General features: G+C 38.6%; 1 long non-coding RNA gene across 1 annotated transcript in view; it reads right to left on the bottom strand.

Moving 5' to 3' along the window:
* Positions 1-4103: 4103 nt before the first annotated feature.
* LOC131414099 (uncharacterized) overlaps positions 4104-20236 on the bottom strand; it is a 32661-nt gene continuing 16528 nt past the window's right edge. The window contains exon 3 of the long non-coding RNA XR_009222110.1: positions 4104-4309. This is a non-coding gene — a long non-coding RNA (uncharacterized LOC131414099). The remainder of the gene's footprint in view (positions 4310-20236) is intronic.

Below are 20236 nucleotides of genomic sequence, written 5' to 3'. Positions count from 1 at the left end.
CTCTTGAGGCAGTCATTCTCTGGAAATCTATTAATGAAACACAATAACCTTATATGAGTAGCCACACATCAAAATACATGTGCGTTTTAAGATTTGTGGAGCTTTTCTCTGAACGAGGGAAATGCCATGTCTGTGCTCTTCTCTCAGTATTCCATGGCTAAAGTTACCCCTGAATTTTATCATAGTCCATCTAGAGCATGTAGGAACATTCCCAAGATCTCATGAGCTTTTAAATACCCCACAGCCTCTTTGGTGTGGACAGGGAGGCAGCAAAGGCTACCTTGTGGTTTAGTGTATCTCCCCTCAGGCACTGGTGTGTGCAAGCAACAGCTTCATGGTCACAAATCCCCATCCAATGAGGAACTCCACTTCTGATCCAGTCTTATTTCTTGAATGGACCAAGCATGATGCACTTCCCTTCTCTGACTCTGTCGGATACGACCCCACAGACGATAATTTGTTCAGGATCAAACCAGTACCAGCACTCTAGTGACAGCTTCCTGAATCTCCATACTCTATGATTATTTAAAGTATCCCTCAATTTGCACACAAAACTGAATATGGTCAATTTAATATGTGTGTTATATTGAAGACATGCCTCTTTTTGCTTTTGTAAGTCGGTGTCACAAAAAGAGTATGTTGTTCCTACAGAGCTAATAAATCAAGAAGTTAAAATATAGTTCATCTAGAAGGTAAATCTATCTCCTAAGAACACAGCTGTAGAAAGCAAAGAAGAAATCTCCATATATGGTATTCCCCCGTGCTTTAGCATCTAGCTCTTAAAAAGTGTCTCTTAGACATATTATACCACTTCAGGCAAACAAAATACTCTATTTACTTCAAAGAAAAGAGAACTAAACTTCTCAAAGAAAGGGAACGTCTCACATTTTGAAACAATACATATATTTTTCTAATTGTAGAAATAACAGATGTTATTGTGGGAATAATAAAAGTTATATAAAGAAGGAAAATAATTTCCCATAATCCTATCGCTGAGTGCTAACAACTTTTAATGTTTTATTTAATTTACTTGGAGTCTACCTATCTATCTACAAACCTATCTATAAACTGCCCATACTATTTAATAATAACAACAATAGCAATAATAGAAGCTAACATTTATTGAGCATTTTCTATCTGTCTGGCATTGTTATACATGCTTTTCAAACATTAACTCATTTAATCTTCACATACCTCTGAAAGAAACAGTATTTTTATCCCATTTTTATAAAAGAGAAAACTAAGGCACAGAGAAGTTAAATAACTTTTTTGAAGGTCACATAACTAGCATATGGCAAATTTAGGAAAGGCACAAACACACACACACAAACACAGAAACCCACAGACCCAACACACACATACCTACACACCTACACAGATCCAACACAAACATAAATTTTATCCAGCTTATTAATAGTTAACATTCTATGGTGAAAGATCTAAAAATAACATAAGCCTATTATGAAAAACACAGAAAACGCACAAAAATAAAAAAGGGAAAATAACAATCACCTAATCCCACCATTTAAAGTAACCACTGTCAACCCATGTAAACGATTTTCTTCTACTCGTTCTATATTTTGAAATATTTTAATAACTCTACATATATAGCTTTATATGCCACTGTGTTTTTTTACTGAGTACTAAAGCAACTGCATTATTCCATAACATTGAAAGCTATGGTACCATATCTTTTCCGAATCTCATGATAATTTTGTTGCATAAACACAGTTCAGATGGACATAAGACAGGTGCTAGTAGAGTATTAAATAAGAAAATAGGCCTGCTATTTGGCATTTCAGATAATCAATTAAAAGAGAATTTATTGAAACCAGTGATACCTGAGTTTAAGAGGCATGTTTTCATAATGAAGATGGAATTGGAAACAGCCTTTTAATTTCAGGAGAAACATGGTTTAATGATGAGCACACGATCAAATTATTTAGTCTAGCATAGGCAAACGCACTGAGATAAAACTAAGCCCTTCGTGTGTAGGGGCCATATAGGCCACATATAATCTGGGATGGTGAATCCTTATGGAGAATAAACTTAGAGGTTCATATTTGAAGGAGGTAGAACATAAACTGGGGTAGAATAGAGGCAGATTGGAGAAATCTGAAATCCAACAAGCTGCTTCTATCTATAGAACAGAAATACAGCTGAATTATGTATATTGTTAAATAAAGAACTTGGTAGCTTTAGAGATAATTTAAATTGATTTACATTTACTTAAGTGATAAGAGATCTCACCATAAAATCCTTTGTTCCTTGAGGTGGGAGGAACAGACAATTATGTGAGTGTATCCAAGAATGCTTGTCTCTCAAAAATAGAAACTTGTGTTTTTAGCCAATCAGCCAGTCTCTGTCTTTTAATTGCAATGTTTAGCTCATTTTCATTTAATGTAATTTATTAGTAGGGTTTGGATTAAATCTATCCCTCATTAATATAGATACAAAAATCCTAAACAAAACATTAGCAAATCAAATCCAGAGGTATATAAAAAGGCTATGCTAGTCACTTAGTAGAGTTTATTCCAAGCATACAAGAGTAAATTAAGATGGAAAAAAATCAATCAATGTAATCGACTGTATTAACAGAATAAAGGGAAAAAATATGATGATCTCAATATATGTGGAATGAGCATTTGATAAAATTCAACACTTTTCATAGTCAAAAGCCTTCTGCAAACCAGGAATAGAAGGGAACTTAATTTGATAAAAGAGCTACAAAACGTCTTCAGCTAATATCATATTTGATGGTGAATATTGAAGCTTTTTCTCTAAGGTGGGACAATTATCACCAATGTTATTCAATATAATACTATATTCCTAGGAAGTGCAATAAGAAAAAGTCATATACAAACAAACCATTAGAATTAGTAAGTGAATTCAGCAAGACTGCATGATACAAAGTCAATATACAAAAATCAATTAAATCTACATACTGGCAACAAGTCATTGGGAAATGAAATTTACAAATAGTACTATTCACAATAGCATAAAAAAATCAAATACCTAGAAATAAATATATCAAAAGATGTACAAAATTTCTACACTTGAAACTACTAAACACTACAGAGAGAAGTTCTGGAAGACTTAACTAAATGGAGATATTTACCGTATTTATGAATTGGACTACTCAATATTTTTGGGACACTGTTTTTCCCCAAATTAATCGATAGTTTCAAAACTATCCCAATCAGGATTTTCTTCTAGAAACTGACAGAAATAACGTCTAAAATTTATATGGAAATGTATAGGACCTAAAATAGTTGGGACAATTTTGAACAAGAAGAACAAGTGGAGGACTTATACTATGAGATTTAAGTCTTGCTATAAAGCTAGTCATTAGGTAGTATAATAGTCATGTAAGAATAGTTGAATAAATCAATACAACAGACTCGAGTCCAGAATTATAATATATCATATCATATATATGCATGATAGATATTTTACAATATATAGTACATATATTGTCAATATGTATTATTGACAATATGTATGTCAATATATGAATATATATATTATATATGCATATATGTACATATACATATATATAGTCACTTGATTTATGACAAAGATGCTAATGAAATTCAATGAAGGAAAATAGGTGTTTCAATGAACGACAATGAAGTGAGATATCTATATGGACAAAAAATGAGCCTTGACCTCTACCTGATAAAATTTATTCAAGAGGGTTCATATTACCTAAATGTGAGCACTAAAGAAATCAACTTTCTAGAAAAAGGGTGAGCAAACTTAGTTCTATTATCCAGATTTTTTAGGCTCTTTGGGCCATGCAGTATCTATTGCAATACTCAACTCTTGATGTAGCATGAAAACAGCCAAAGACAATATGTAAACAGATAAGCACGGTTATGTTGCAATAAAACTTTATTTATGGATACTGAAATTTGAATTTTATAGAACTTTTGTATGGTTTTATTAAAATATTACTTTTCTTTGGATTTTTTTCAACTGTTAAAAAACGTAAAAACCATTGTTAGGTCATGTTTCATAGAAAAAAAATGTGATGGATTGGATTTGGCCTGTGGGCTATATAAGTTTTTTTTTTAATTTTATTTATCTATTTTTTTCCCCCAAAGCCCCACTAGATAGTTGTACATCATAGTTGCACATCCTTCCAGTTGCTGCACACGGGACATGGCCTCAGCATGGCTGGGGAAACGGTGCGTCGGTGCGCGCCCAGGATCCGAACTCAGGCCGCCGGCAGCGGAGCGCGCGCACCTAACCGCTAAGCCACGGGGTCGGCCCATGGCCCATGGACTATAGTTGGCTGACTTCTGTTCTAGAAGAATACATAATAGAATATATTGATGATTTTCGAGTAGCAAAGATTTCTTAAAAATTTCTAAATCACTAACCAAATAAAAAACATTCTATAAATTGTATATCAACAAAATTAAAAACTTTGCATCAACTCCATTAAGCATGTGTAAGCCAGCCACCAGTTGAGAGAAGATATTGAAGCACATACCAAGAAAGGACTCAAATACGTAAAGTACTTCTTCAAGTAAAGAAACAAAAAAGACACCAATCTTTTAGTAATGGCAAAGGCCTTGAACAGACTCTTTACAAAAGGAAATAACCAAATGGCCACTAAGCATATGAACAGGTTCTCAGCATCGTTAGTCATTAGGGAAATGTACAAACACAATGAATGAGATATCACTATACACCACCACAATAGCTAAATTTTAATAGCAGAGATTAAAATAATGGCAATTTGGTGAGGACATGGAGCAATTGCAACCCCCATTCATTGCTGATGCAAATGTAAAATTATACAACCACTTTGGAAAACTTTTTGGTAGATTCTACAAGTCTAACAATATGCCTACCCTATGATCTAGTAATGTCACACCTAGTATATATAATTTAATCCAGCTTTTATCAGTAAGCAACTAATATTTTGAGATCCATCTGCCAGATTCCCGAGCTTATTTCTTAATTGCTTTTGAATTCAGATTTTGGAAAGAAAGGTGTAATTTTTGGGGATCTCTTAAATGCCAAGAAAGAGATTTTAAAAAATTTCATCTTAAACATTCATGTCCTTTCCAAATACTGTTATGGCCAGGCTGCCATTTGGGATAACTTTGTTTAGTCTAGTGGTTCTCAACTGGAACAATTTTGCCCTCTCAGGGGACATTTGGCAAAATCTGGAGACATTTTTGGGCGTCAAAACTGAGTGTGTGTGTTACTATCTAATGGGTATCTAATGGGTAGAGACCAGGGACGCTGCTAAATATCCTACCATGCACAGGGAGCCCCCTCACCCCCAACAAGAATTATCCAACTCAAAATGTCAATCGTTCCAAGATTGAGAAACTCTACTCTAGCTTCTTTTTCCATGTCATACCCACCTTCCTGGTTTCTTGACTTTTCTATTCTGGTTTTTGCTCAGGAACTACCCATTCTTCTCTTTCTATTATGCAGAACAGTTTAGCCCATATTCTGACATCTTGGTGTGAGACAACTCCTAGGCTCCAGTGAGGGAAAAAGGAAGGACTCCCATGCCACACCAGGCATGCATTTTCCCAACCAAAGGCAGTGCTCTCCCTAAGAGGAACTGTGGTACACATAAATTTTCCTATCTCATTATCCTTAAAATGAAAAAAAAAAAAGCAACTTAACTGAGATTTATAGTAATAATTTAAATTAATTTTAACTAAAGACTCAATATGGAGTAAGTGGCCAAAAATACTTTATGGAAAATAGTTCTAGGTCATTTGAGTTAAAATAAACATGGACAACACACATATTATCCTTGCTTTGAATAGTATCCTATCTTCTTAATTATACAAATATTACTTATAAATTTAGCATGCACTAAAATTAATGCAAAGAGAAATGCTCAAAAACAATAATTTCAATTGTTGAAATGATGACAATCCTTTCCTCCCTTTGAAAAGTGTTGGAATATTACTTTTATGATGCAAAAACTTTAGGCTTTGCAGTCAGAATGTGTGTGCGGTAAGAGGGAGTGTTGGCAGGGGATGTACTGATGTCACGTGAAATGGCCACAAGAAATTTTCTGAACGTGGCGTGATGATTTTTTACTTCAAAATAACTGAATTTTGATCATGGACTAAAACACCATAACACTTTTGATGAGCTGGATCTGAGTTTGGCTAAATCATCATGGTGCCCACATTTGGGTCACAAGTCCTAAGAAAACCTCTCCACTTAAAGTTTCTTTCTCAGATCCTAGGATGCAGCTGAAAGTTGGCATTGCTAGATTGAATCCCTCAGCTACTGTGTGGGAATCCGAATGGCCTCAAAGGCACCCTCTGACCCCAGTGGCAGGTGACTGAGTCATAACCACCACATGGATTTAAATAGCAATTTAATTTCATATGTTTGGCTTCTTGCTTGTTTGTTTTTTAGTTCCCTTGTTATCACAGGTCTGCACTGTCAAGGCTACATGATAAATTTGTCTTTGCCCAGCACAGTAATCTTTATCACCAACAAAGACAATAATTTATTTCACCCTTCATTACAGCTATCATTTAGTGAATTATTTTCAATGCTCAACTTAAAGTATCAGTAGATATTTATAAACACATGCAGGGTGTAGGAATACCATATTTTTTATTTCTCAGCAGACTATCTGACATTTCTTAGCTAATGAGAGATTAAATGAGAAATCTGATCACGCATGGATCATCTCTGTCTGTAAAGTATTGTTGATATTCTCAATTCCAACATCATCTAAAACAACACTAAAGCCTCAGGAGGGGTATAGCATAAATTTAGAAACTGTCGTCTACATCACATTTTTAATCTTATATTCACAGGTTTACACAAAAGTTTTCTAAAACTTTTATGATTATGCTGCTCCTTGCCTAAAAAGTGTGCAATGGTTCCCATTGTTTGAATGGAGATGGTGACTTTTACTTTCTTTGAACTGGAATAAAACATAATTTCTGAATCAATCACTGGTCATTTAATACATATTGAAATTAATATTTTTAATTATAATTGCTTTAAATATATCTTATTTCTCCAGTTAGATTATAAACTCATTGAAGTCAGGCATTCTAATATTTATAGGCGTCTAGAAGTAGTTGGAAAGATTAAAACTCTTAGTGATTATTGGCTACTATCAAATGCATTTGGCAAGATATTACAGGAAAAAGAAAGGACCACATGAAAAATGGCCATTTTGTAAACAGAGATAAAAGGGAATAGAGAAAGCCTAGAACTTTGATGCCTTGAAGAATTAGAAAATCTTACTGCTCCTAGATGCAAAAAATAAGAGGAAAAAACATCTTTGAGAGACAAGAGCTGCTTGAATCCCAGTCTTGTGGTGAATGCCAAATTGAGGTTGTGGTCTTATAAGTCTGTAGCTTCAAAGTGGCTACCACTAAATATAGAGAGAGGTGTGGTGGAGTTGAAGGATACAATAAAATAGAGCATATACTAGAATTACATTTAGGAAAAAACTCGGTGTATGAATATTGGTACATGGAACTAACTAGAAGAAAAGACTGGAAGCCTGTTTAGTTTTTGTTGGAAAGGTATTGCCTAAAACACCAAAAGCTGGGACTAAAAATTTCTTTATTCAAAGTTAAAATACACCTAAGTTTCCACCCTTCTATAAGCAGGAGCATGTTCTAAAAACTATACCACCCTCAGGAGGGCATATTCCCTAATGCCCACTCCAGATGTAGCCATGGAGGATAATGAATAAAGATTCTCTCTCCAGTGAAGTCAGAACCTAGAGCTTTAGAGATAAATGAAAAATGGAGTCTAATGAAAAATGGAGTCTAATTAGGGAACTTCCCTCTGCCAGTTCAGGAAACTTTATAATGATTGCAGGATAGTAATATTTCACACCAGCAACTGCTGAATGTCTTCCATTTTTCCCTTTCAAATAGGAATTTTATGTGGCTACTGTCCCTATTCCACCATTGAATAATGGATGTGTATGTGGTGAGGAGTGGCAAATAAACTTTTACTCTCTAGTGCATGTTTTACTCTATAGTATACATGTGTTATTTTCCACATCCCTCTCAAAAATGTTGCTCTACTTTGTGATTCTAATATAATTAATTTAACAATGTAAAAATTAATAAACAGAAACCTCATTTAAAATGGAGTTGGGAGGCCAGAAAGGGGAGCTCTCACACCCTAGGATGATGGCAGAGCCCAACAGGAAGAAGAAAGATTTCCTCTTCTTGCGTGGCAAGAGCTCAGCCAATGAGAGACTGTCACAACTCAGCCAATGAAAAGCCACTACATACAGAACTCTCAATTCCTCCAATGAATTCTTTATTTACAATAGCCCTCCCAATCTCCTCTCCTCCTCTATAAAAGAGTTTCTCTTCCCCTTGTTGCTTGGAACTTGAACGTGGCTCGCCATGGTTGCAGATTCTGAATTGCAATTCTTTGTTGATCTCCAATAAACCCTTTTTGCTGGAGAAATAACTGGCCATCTATTTGTTTAAGGTCAACATTTGGTGGCCGGTATGAAGATCCAGAAAAAAGCCCTGACAACTCTGAGGGTAACTATTTCTCCTGGATGCGATCTTCTACTCTCTTTATGGTTTGAAGCTCTCCAGGCTCTATTAGGGATCTATTTTAAGGCTTTGTCATTTTCTGGTTAAGGACTTGTTTTGTCTTCAAGTACTTCGTTGGCACTTCGGCCTGACTCTTCTCAATCAGGCTGTTCCATTGGAACTGGCTGCTCAGCCTGCAGTCCAATTCCTCTAGAATCAGACTGTTTCACTGGAACTGTGATGTTCAGCCCTCAGCCCAACTCCCTTGGGATGGGGCTGTTCTACTGGAACTGTGTTTTCAGTCTTCAGCCTAAGTCCTTCAGGATTAGGCTGTTCCCTTAGAACTGTGCTGGTATTCAGCCTGCAAGCTGTTTGAGCTGTTCAAGCTGTTTGAGTTGCTAGTTGTTTAAGCTGTCTGAGCTGTTTATGCTATTTGAAAATTATTCTTTTACTCTAGAGAAAAACCTCTGAGAAATGGGATCCTAGTCATCTAAATATTTTGAGGGCATCCCTACAGGCCTGATTTTATGTTTAAAAACTGAGGTCCTGGGGCCGGCCCCGTGGCTTAGCAGTTAAGTGCGCGTGCTCCGCTACTGGCGGCCCCGGTTCGGATCCCGGGCGCGCACCGATGCACCGCTTCTCCGGCCATGCTGAGGCCGCGTCCCACATACAGCAACTAGAAGGATGTGCAACTATGACATACAACTATCTACTGGGACTTTGAGGAAAAGGAGGAGGAGGATTGGCAATAGATGTTAGCTCAGAGCCGGTCTTCCTCAGCAAAAAGAGGAAGATTAGCACAGATGTTAGCTCAGGGCTGATCTTCTTCACACACACACACACAAAAAGGGCTTGCCTTTAAAAAAAAAAGAACCAAAAAACGGAGATCCTTCCTCATGTGCATTTCTAACTAAATGGACCAACTTCACCAAAGGTAATTTAGAACACCAGTGGCCAATATGGGGAATTTGGAACACTCCAAACTTACTTTTTTTTTTTAAACTAAATTGGACAACATAGCTTTGTAATTTCCCAAACCGAATGGAATGCCTATTTCCATTCGTATTTTAAGGCTTCCAAATGTTATCAGGAGTCTAAAACTGACTCTTTGCAAAATAAAATTTTGAGATTGAGGTAAACAAATGATTAAAGGTGATAAAATGGCTTCCGAAGTCTCAGTTCCTCCTTCCCAGCTTCCTTGTCTCAGGCTCTGCCTCTGGCACCATCATGCTGCGCTCCCCCGGCTTCTCATGCTCAGACCCTACCTCCAGTGCCACCTTCCTCCTTCCCTTCTATGCCATCTACACCTCCTCTGCACCCTCAGTTCCCCATACTAACTCCCTCGCCGATCTTCCCCTTTTCCCTGAACCTCTCCCCACTTCCCCTGAACCTATCAGAACCTGTCCCTTTAAAATTAAGCCTTCAGAGGATCCAAAGGCTAAACCCTCAATTTCTTATATTCCCTGGCCTAAAGCTGAACTGCAAACCATAGTCAAAGATTTTCCCAAAGTACAGAAGTTCCTCACAGATTTGCTGAGGAATTTCATATGGTTATTCAAACTTATCAACCTGGTTTCTCTGACTTATATCAGCTCCTTCACATGCTTGTCAGTGAAGGCCAGGCCCAGCATTGGATGAAAACTGCTAATTGGGAACATCCTTAAAGGTCTCTAGAATTACAACCAGGAGACCAACCTGCTGACCTGTTGTATGATCAGGCTCAGGCAATCACTAGACGACTTCATCAGGCAATTCCTAGGGCTTTCCCAAAGCCTGTTCATTGGAACAAAATTCAGACTTGTGCACAAGCACCTGATGAACCTGTTCATGACTATGACAACTGACTTCAGATTATTTTTAAAGAAAATTCTGTTCTTCCTCCAGATGTTGATTCCACTCAGGTAGCTTTGAACTCGATGTTTATTACTGGGCTGAACCGGGAGCTCTCCCTTCTAGGAAAAAGGATCAGGATGGAATGGGAAACTATGTCCACTCCAGATTTAGTTAATCTGGCAAACCAACTCTCTGGCACCCTAGATGAGTCAACTAAAAGAAAGACTGCTAAAATTCTTAATCTCCAACTGCAGCAAATAAAGGCCACTAAACAAAACCAAAATTCACCTATTTTCTGTTATTATTGCAAAGAGCCAGGACATTGGAAAAGAAATTGCTACAAATTTAAGCACTTCAGTCATTTTCAGCCCTTTACCCAGTCTTTCCACTGTCCTCTGAATTCTCAATGACGGGGTTCCAAGAAACTCCAGGGGCTCTCTCCAATCCTCCCTCTTAATCAGCTTGGAGAAACACTTCTCCAGATTGGAGATGAATCTCTTTCTGTCCTAATTGACACCACAGCCACACTCTCAGTACTCAATCCCACTACTATAAAGCAGCCCCTGCCTCGGAGTACTAAAACAGTTCAAATAGTGGGGATTTCTAAAAAAACCTCAACAGGTTCCTGTCTCTGAACCTATTCCTTTCTATTTAGGCCCTTTGAGAGACACACACCCTTTTCTCCTTAGTTCCTCTGCCCCTATTCATTTATTAGGCTAAAACTTCTTGGAAAAGTATCATGCCAAAATTTCTCTCTCTTAAAATGGGAAAATAATTCTAGAATTTAACAGTAGTCATCAAAATAGCCAACTAAGTGAGTTAAATGACCCTCTGACATCTTTTATTTGCTCCATCTCTGATGGTACCAGAGCTGATTCTGGAAGCATTGATCATTTGCCCCTATTGAATCAGCTACCACTCTCCTTATGGGCAAAATCTCCAACTGATCTTGGTGAAATTTACAGCGCACCTCCCATCAACATTCAAATAGATACCTCAAAACCTCTCCCCAGGATTAACCAATACCCTATGAGTAAAGAAGACCTTCAAGGTATAAAGCCCATAATAGAAGATTACAAGGCTCAGGGCCTCATTATCCCTTGTACTGGTCCACATAATACTCTTACATTACCTGTGAGAAAACCCAAGGGCTGAGGGTGGAGGTTTGTCCAGGACCTCTGAGCAATAAACAACATTGTTATCCCTTGATACCCTGTTGTTCCTAACCCTCATATGCTATTAACATCTATTTCCACTGGAAATAAATTCTTTACTGTAATTAATTTCTGCAGTGCATTCTTTAGTATTCTAGCTGATAAAGCTAGCCAATACCTTTTTGCCTTCACTTGGGAAGGAAAACAATTCACCTGGACAATAATCCTCAGGATATTTTTTACTGCGAGTCCTTTTATTTTTGACAAATCTTGAAGGGTGACCCGGATGATATCAAGTTCCTAGGGGCTCTACTTTATTGCAATATGCGGATGACACGCTTCTTTGCTCTCCCTCCCAAGTCTCCACACAGGAAGACAGCATCCGCTTGCTAAAGCTTTTAGTCTTAAAGGTACATCAGACTGCCAAAGAGAAATTGTAGTTTGCCCAAGCTCAGGTTTGATATTTAGGGCATCTTATATCAGAACCAGGGCTACACCTAGATCCAGATAGGCTTCATGGTGTCCTAAGTTTCCCAAAACCCAAAACTAAGCATTAACTGAAAAGTTTTCTTGGGCTAGTTGGTTATTGCCAAATTTGGATTCCAAATTTCTCTCTTATGGCCAAACCTCTGTATGTTTTACTAAAGAACAACACCCCCAACCCAATTTTATGGGAAGCACCAGACAACATAGCCTTTAAGGCCTTAATGGAGCATTTGATGAACCCATCTGCCCTTGGATATCCCAAGTATTAGATTTCCTTTTTCCTTTTTGTATATGAAAAGGAAGGGAATGCCCTTGGGGTACTCATCCAAAAACACAGGGACCACCATCGACACATAAGGTGTTACAGCCAGCAACTGGACCCTGGGGCATGGGGATACCCCCTTTGCCTTAGAGTCATTACTGCCACTGCCCTTTTGGTTAAGGCCACTGAGGAAATGGCTGTGGGATCCCTTTAACCATCTTTGTACCTCATGCAGTAGAAGCCCTCCTAAATTCTCATCACACTCAACATATTTCAGCCAGCTGCCTCACCTCCTATGAAATCCTTTTGTTAACTGCTCCTCACATAACTCTTTTACATTGTAATAACCTTAACCCTGCCACTTTTCTTCCCTCCATTACTGATGAAGTCCCTCACGACTGTTTAACACTGACGGATCACCTCCTGATCCCTTGTGATGCTCTGTAGGAAACTCCTTTAAATTACATCATCTTATATGCTATTAGAACTCCTTTTGATGTCATTGAAGTAGCACCTTTACCTATGGCTACTTTGTCCCAGCAGGCCGAATTATATACTCCTATATGGGCTTGTACTTTAGCCAAAGGTGAAACTGCCAATATTTATATGATAGTAGATACACTTTTGGAGTAGCTCATGATTTTGGAGTGTTGTGGAAGCAATGTGGCTTCCTTACTTCTAGTGGAAATAAAATTAAAAATGGGGCTGGCCCTGTGGCTTAGCAGTTAAGTGCACGCGCTCTGCTACTGGCAGCCCGGGTTCGGATCCTGGGCGCGCACTGATGCACCGCTTCTCCAGCCGTGCTGAGGCCGCTTCCCACATACAGCAACTAGAAGAATGTCTAACTATGACATACAACTATCTACTAGGGTTTTGGGGGGAAAAAAAGGAGGATTGGCAATAGATGTTAGCTCAGAGCCGGTCTTCCTCAGCAAAAAGAGGGGGATTAGCATGGATGTTAGCTCAGGGCTGATCTTCCTCCAAAAAAAAAAATTAAAAATGGCCCTTATGTTCAGAAATTAATGGATGCTATACTTTTACCCGCTGCTTTAGCTATTATTAAGATCCCAGGCTGGGGGTCGGCCCAGTGGCACAAATGGTTGGGTGCACGCACCCTGCTGCGGCCTCCCGGGGTTCACCGGTCCGGATCCGGGCGCACACCAAGGCACTGCTTGTCGAGCTATGCTGTGGCGGCATCCCATGTAAAGTAGAGGAAAATGGGCATGGATGTTAGCCCAGGGCCAGTCTTCCTCAGAAAAAAGAGGAGGATTGGCATCAGATGTTAGCTCAGGGCTGATCTTCCTCACACACACACAAAAAAATCCCAGGGCATTCTAAACTTGACTTTCTGGAAGCTAAGGGAAACTACCTTGCTGACACTTCCATGAGGAATGCTGCCCTTAAAGGAACCAACAGGAGCCAGAACCTCTGTCATGACCCAAAGGGATATTTCCCCAAATTATAATTTAGAAAACTATGGCTATAGAAGCCCAATAATTGGCCTCAGAAAAGGAAAAATAAGAGTGGAAATTCAACAATTGTTGGTTTGATAAAAAGAAAAAGCTCTGATTCAGACCAAATATCAGTCCTACTGGAGACTCTAAAATTCTCACTCCTAACCACTGTACATGCATTAAACCATTGGTCTACCGACAAATGACAGTGTTCATGAATCAATAGTGGTGGGGAAATATTAACACGGCCGTAAAAAGTGCCTACCTCACTTGTGCCACTTGTCCAAAACACAATCTAGGGAAGCCTGTCTGTACTGCTTCTAGACATTTTAAACTGCCTAATGGACCATTTGAGGTTTGGCAAATGGGTTTCATACAACTTCCCCTGTCTCAAGGATATAAATATGTTTTAGTCATGGGCTGTATGTTTTCTCACTGGACTGAAGCCTTCCCTTGCAGGCGGGCTGCTGCCTCTTCTGTGGCTAAAGTCCCTTTGGAAAATATTATTGCTACCCAGAGAACTCCTCTGGAGCTTCACAGTGATTAAGAAGCCCATTTTACTGGTCAGGTACTTTGACAAGTCTGTGCTGTTAGGCTGGTTTTACAATACTTCCGCTGTGCTTACCACGCTCAATCCTCTGGTTTAGTCATATGCACTAACAGCATTATTAAGACTCAGTTGGCAAAATTTGTAGAGACTCTCCAAATACCTTGGCCAAAAGCATTGCCACGGGTCCTTCGAGACCTCAGATCCACTCCTTTTGGAACTTATAAACTCTCACCCTTTGAGACAGTCACAGGATGCCCAATGCACTTGGCTCCTGCCTCTTGACTCAGAGCTGATAAAAGGAGATATACTCCAATATTGCAAGGGCCTAATTGCTTTTATTAAAAATAACCACGTCTTGGGGCTGGCCCCGTGGTGCGGCAGTCAAGTGTGCACGCTCCGCTTCAGCAGCCCGGGGCTCGCAGGTTCAGATCCTGGGCATGCACTGATGCACTGCTTGTCAAGCCATGCTGTGGCGGCGTCCCATATAAAGTAGATGAAGATGGGCACGGATGTTAGCCCAGGGCCGATCTTCCTCACACAAAAAAATAAATAAATAAAATAACCATGTCTTGGTAGAGCAATATTTTCACATTGTGCTCCCGGGAGACAAAAGACCTTAAGCATCACGCCTTGAAACCTGGAGATTTTGTCTACTGGAAAAGATATCTCCAGAAGGACTCTCTTCAACTTGTCTGGAAAGGCCCCTATCAGATACTGCTAACTAACCCTTGTGCTGCAAAACTCCAGGAAATAGACTCTTGGATTCATGTGACAAAAGCACCAAACTGTGACTGAACCTGCACATCATCTAGTGACCTGAAAGTAAAGATTTCTTGGAATTGAAGCAAAGGACATCTGATGAGACAGCTTTCTCAAGATGTCCAGGCCAGGTCTGTTGGAAGTTTGTCTGCCAAACCTTTGATGATGACATAACGCCTCAGATGATTTCCAATGCCTATGATCTTGATAACAAATGGACTTTAGAACAAAAAAATGCCTGAGAGTTCTTCTCCTACCCCTACTTATTACTTGAATGTGATCTCAGTAGGTTTCCAATCTGTGCACTTTCCCTCTGACGTGGGACATGATACTCAGGGAAGGTCCTTCCTGGCATTGAGGGACAAAAGGCTGATGAAACCAAAAAAAGCTGACTCTTCATCAGCGATGCTTTCAGAGAAAGATCTTGATCCAAAGGGGAAAACGTGAAAATTAATAAACAGAAATCTCATTTAAAATAGAGTCAAGAGGCCAGAATGGGGAGCTCTCATGCTGTACTGGCAGAGCTCAACAGGAAGAAGAAAGACTTCCTCTTCTTGCCTAGCAAGAGCTCAGCCAGTGATACTGCCACAACTCAACCAATCAAAAGCCACTATACTTCAAACTCAGTTCTTCCAGTGGACTCTTTATTTACAATAGCCCTCCCAACTTCCTCTTCCCTTCTATAAAGAGTCTCTCCTTCCCTTGTTGCTCAGAACTTGCAAATGGCTCACCACGGTTGCAGATCTTAAACTGCAATTCCTTGTTGATCCTGAAAAAACCCATTTTTGCTGGAGAAATAACTAGCTATTTGTTTAAGGTTAACAACAATATTCAATGATATTGATAATATTTCACCAATAGTTCTTAGTTTTTTAAAATTACTTTTCAATCAGTCTTTCAAACTCCACAGGTGCTCATATGCATGTGCTCATTTGGATTATGCCGAGGTCATACCATATGAAAAATAAACTCCAGGACCAGCAACCCAATAACAAACTCTACAGAAGCCAAGAAGCTCACTTAGTCCAAATCAACCACTCACATGAAAGGTAAGTTGTTAGAAGCCCTCATTTTAGATACCATAATATTGTGTTCTCAGTGTCATGCAATTTCACATTTACTTATTAGTTTATTATTTAAATGGTACTTATTAAGCACTTACTATGTGTCAGACATTATGCTAAGTGATAAGGACATATTGATGAATAAAACAGATGCCATCCTTTCTAGAAGTCTTTCTAAATGTTGGAAACACACTGCTTGATAGTATATATACATTTGAATATGAAGTAGTCTGCTGGCAGTTTGATGGTTTTAGTGGAAAACATTAGAATATTTTGTATACATTTCACAAATATAAAATCTAAGACTAATTATTATTTTCTAAGATATCCTCTGATGTTACATTTTTAAAGGTTTAGCATAAGCTGTAAGGATTGACCTGGTCAATTTATCTTGATCAACACACTGTTTGGGTAGAGTTTGTCTAAACTAATTGTTAAAAATTCAGTGATACTCTTTTTATTTGCTACGTTTGTTTTATTTTTACTATTGTATTTTTATGATTGTATCACAATGTCACAAAAATAATGTCTCAAAAGTTATCCACTAAAATATAAAAGGAATCAATAACAAATATTTGAAAATAAGGTTTTATTGGAGACTCAATTCATTTTTCCTAACTCCTCTGGGTATTGTTTATTATGAAGATTTGTCAAGAAGTGGTATAAATTCATCAAAGATTTCTTGTCATTTTCCAAGTACAGTGACCTTTCTTACATTCCAAAGAACATTTCCAGAGGAGAATAAAATAATGCTTTCAGTGTGAAAAGACTTCATTCAAAGGTGCAAAACTAGATAAAAGTCATGGTATTGCTAAGAAGCTGTAAAACCTGCATTCTTCATGAAAACCATTTCAGAGAGAGAGCAGAATGATCACTTGGCAGTATTCTTTAATATGAAGCGGCATACTTGGATATTTTATTAGTGGCATACAATACGGAAGTTCAATTACTATCTATGTGCCAACAGATATTTTTATATCGCAGTTGAATAAAACAACTGGCTTTTCATTTAAATAATGATTATTTCAAGAAACACAATATAAACTGGAAATATCATTTGGTTCATAATTGACAGAGTTTCAGTTATCTGAAACAAGGAAAGACACCATCACATCAACAAAAGAGGTGGCACAAAGATGACAAGCCACTTACCACATTAATTAGAGAAAACAGTTGGAAGTCAATAATATGTCTCCTAATCTTGATTCAGTGATGAAGAAAATAATTAAAATTGAAAACACAATCAAATTTTGCATCTGAAAATATGCTGTTTCAGCAAGAGGTACACATCCAAGCTACAGTACGCTATCAAGGATAGTTACACAAGTATCTGATAGGACAGAGAGGATTTATTTAAAAAAATAATTTCTTCAGGTGACTTACAATGGGATATTCAAGGGATATTCAAGATTCTGAGTAACATAACCTGATACTTTAGAATCAAAGTATGATGGTTTTAAATACAAAACTATCAGGATTTCTAAAAAATAAGTGAAGTGTCTTCTAAATTACTTCATTGCCAAGAGATGGACTTGACAACACTCATTGGAAGAAACAGTCAATCATGTGTTACCGGACATATTTAGAAATATCATGAAATTTCCTCAATAGAATGTAAATGTTTCCCAACACTGAGTACACTGAGAAATTGATTAAAAAGTAGCTACTAGTACCATCCAAGTTAAAACTCTCTAACCACTAGCTTCTGAATGTGATGTAGTCAACACTTAGTATCTAACAGAATGATGAGTGGTCTTCAGTGGGAGAGCACAAGGACTTCTGAATTCAATCCAAATAGCCAGAACTATCTGAGACACATCAACACTTGCTGCCTTTCTCAAAGGCCTTTAATTGCGAGTTAGTTTTCTAATTTAAGGGAAAGAGAGAAGCAAGAGAAACTGATCTGGTTTAAGCCATCCATTATCAAATCCAATATAGAACAAACACTTTTTGCAATTACTAAATTTTTTTTGTGTGTGTGAGGAAGATCAGCCCTGAGCTAACATCCATGCCAATCCTCCTCTTTTTTTGCTGAGGAAGACGGGCCCTGAGCTAACATCCGTACCGATCTTCCTCCACTTTATGTGGGACGCCGCCTCAGCATGGCCTGACGTGGTGCATCAGCGCACACCCGGGATCTGAACCTGGGCCGCCAGCAGCTGAGCGTGCGCACGTAGCCGCTACGCCATGGGGCCAGCTCCAACAATTACTAATTTTAAAATAAGATCCTTTATTCTTTTATTTAAAATTATGATGGGTCTATTAAAATATCTGAAATTAATGGTTTATTTTTGTCAAGCTCTACTTAAGGAGTCTTTAGATAGACTGCTCCTGACTGCCTCCATCCCAAACCCTAGAGACCTCTGCAGGAAAAAGTCTTTAGGCCCAGCCTTGGCAGCTGTCTAATATACTTTGCAGAGTCTACGTATGATTCTCTTTACTTCCTATTCTTTCCTGGTTCCCAGAAGCCTAGTTAAGTAACCAAGACCCTGGAGCAGGAAAGAATCAAGTCTACAGATAGCTAGTCCAGTTTGCCTTACATTACGTGACCTGTCCTCTTTAAGTACCTTTTTAGCTTTGGACTGGGATCCTCATTCTCATTTTCCTTTGGCTGGAGCACTTGCTCTAGCCAAAAGGCAATGCCTGGAGGCTAATGCAAATGCTCCAAAGGGCAAGAGTCTATCAGCCCCTTTCTAATTACCCTGTCATTTGCCAAGATCTTTGTGAAAGCTTAGGTGCTAGAGGTTCTGATGACAGATAAAACCATACACCCATGAGTAAACAAATGTGTTCCAATGATGAAGAATGCTCATTAGTTCTTATTCTGATCTGGTACCAAGTGTGACCAAAGTGGATATATCAGTTGAGAGTTAGAGCAGGAATGAGATAGCATGCTCAAAAGGATTTCACTGAAAATAAATTTACGAAATGAACCATGTACAGAAGTGTGATCAGGGTTTTAGGAAGTTACATGGTGAGGAACCTAGGGACCAGCAATAATGTGTTCAGGCCTGAACCCCTAGGCCTGAAGGAGAAGGAACCGGATTCTCAGAGCCTGGCGAAAGCTGGACCTCCTGATGGCATCTTAGCCATAGAGAAATGCATCTACTGCCAGAAAGTATCAGCAAAGCATGTGAAGAGGGGAAGATTAAATAGCCCACCTTTCTCTCTTCTTGCCTTCCAATCTGTTAATTAGTTTTTCCAATTGGCCAAACCCAACTGGTAGCCAGAGGCCAGAGTACCTGGGTGTTGATTGCTCTTCTAGGACACAGGAAGCACAGAGAAGGGAAGAGTATGGCCACAGAAAGTGGGAGTGCGAGGGCCACAGAGTGGATGGAGATCTTGGAACACATGAAAACACAAACAAGACAGGTAGTGCTGGATCCATTTTACTTCCTTTTGGTACCTGGATACTTCCCATCTTTCAGATTTCTGGCTTCTTTGTGAAAAGGATTTGGGTCTCTCATTGCTTGAATGGCTCTTTCTGCCTCACTAAACTGTTCTCTCCAGGATCTCATGCATGGCCTGACATCCAGCTGCAACCCCATTAATAAACCAGGACTCTTATTTCTAATTAGTTCCTTAATGCCAAGATTTGGTATATATCTATTTTTGAAAAAATTCTGCATTGGCAATATTGACTTTCAAGGGGAAAGGTAAAAAATTATTGATTTGGAGAAGGGGATTCCAGTCCTCGGATTGTATCTCAGTAACAGTATTTGTCTTTCCTCAAGCTTATAACAGCATTGGTAGTCTCCCGATCAGAGGATGCAAGTCTCATTAAAAATATACAATACTCACTGGAACATTTTACCTTTCATATACTGTAAATAATTATGAAGCTAAATCATTACTATTTATTTAGTGCCCACCAAGTTCTCGGCATAAATACTCCTGATTCTCACAAAGTATTATCAATCCCCTTGTAAAGATGAGACAACTGAGAATCAGACAGCTCCCATAACTAGCCCAAGGCCACACAGTTAGTGAAGGACTAACCATTCGTAAATAGCCATTCCTGGATTTGCCTGTTAGTCTTCATCATACAGATTTCAGGGTGAATGATTACAGGCTCTTCAGAGAGGTCTTCCCTCTCCAACAGGACTAGACCAAAGACTGTCTGTGTGGATAATGGAAATGCCCCACTGTATG

This window comes from Diceros bicornis, chromosome 14, assembly GCF_020826845.1.
Source record: "Diceros bicornis minor isolate mBicDic1 chromosome 14, mDicBic1.mat.cur, whole genome shotgun sequence".
In the NCBI taxonomy this organism is placed as follows: domain Eukaryota; kingdom Metazoa; phylum Chordata; class Mammalia; order Perissodactyla; family Rhinocerotidae; genus Diceros; species Diceros bicornis.
The sequence above is the reverse complement of the archived record's forward strand: the minus strand, read 5'-3'. Positions and strand labels throughout refer to the sequence as shown.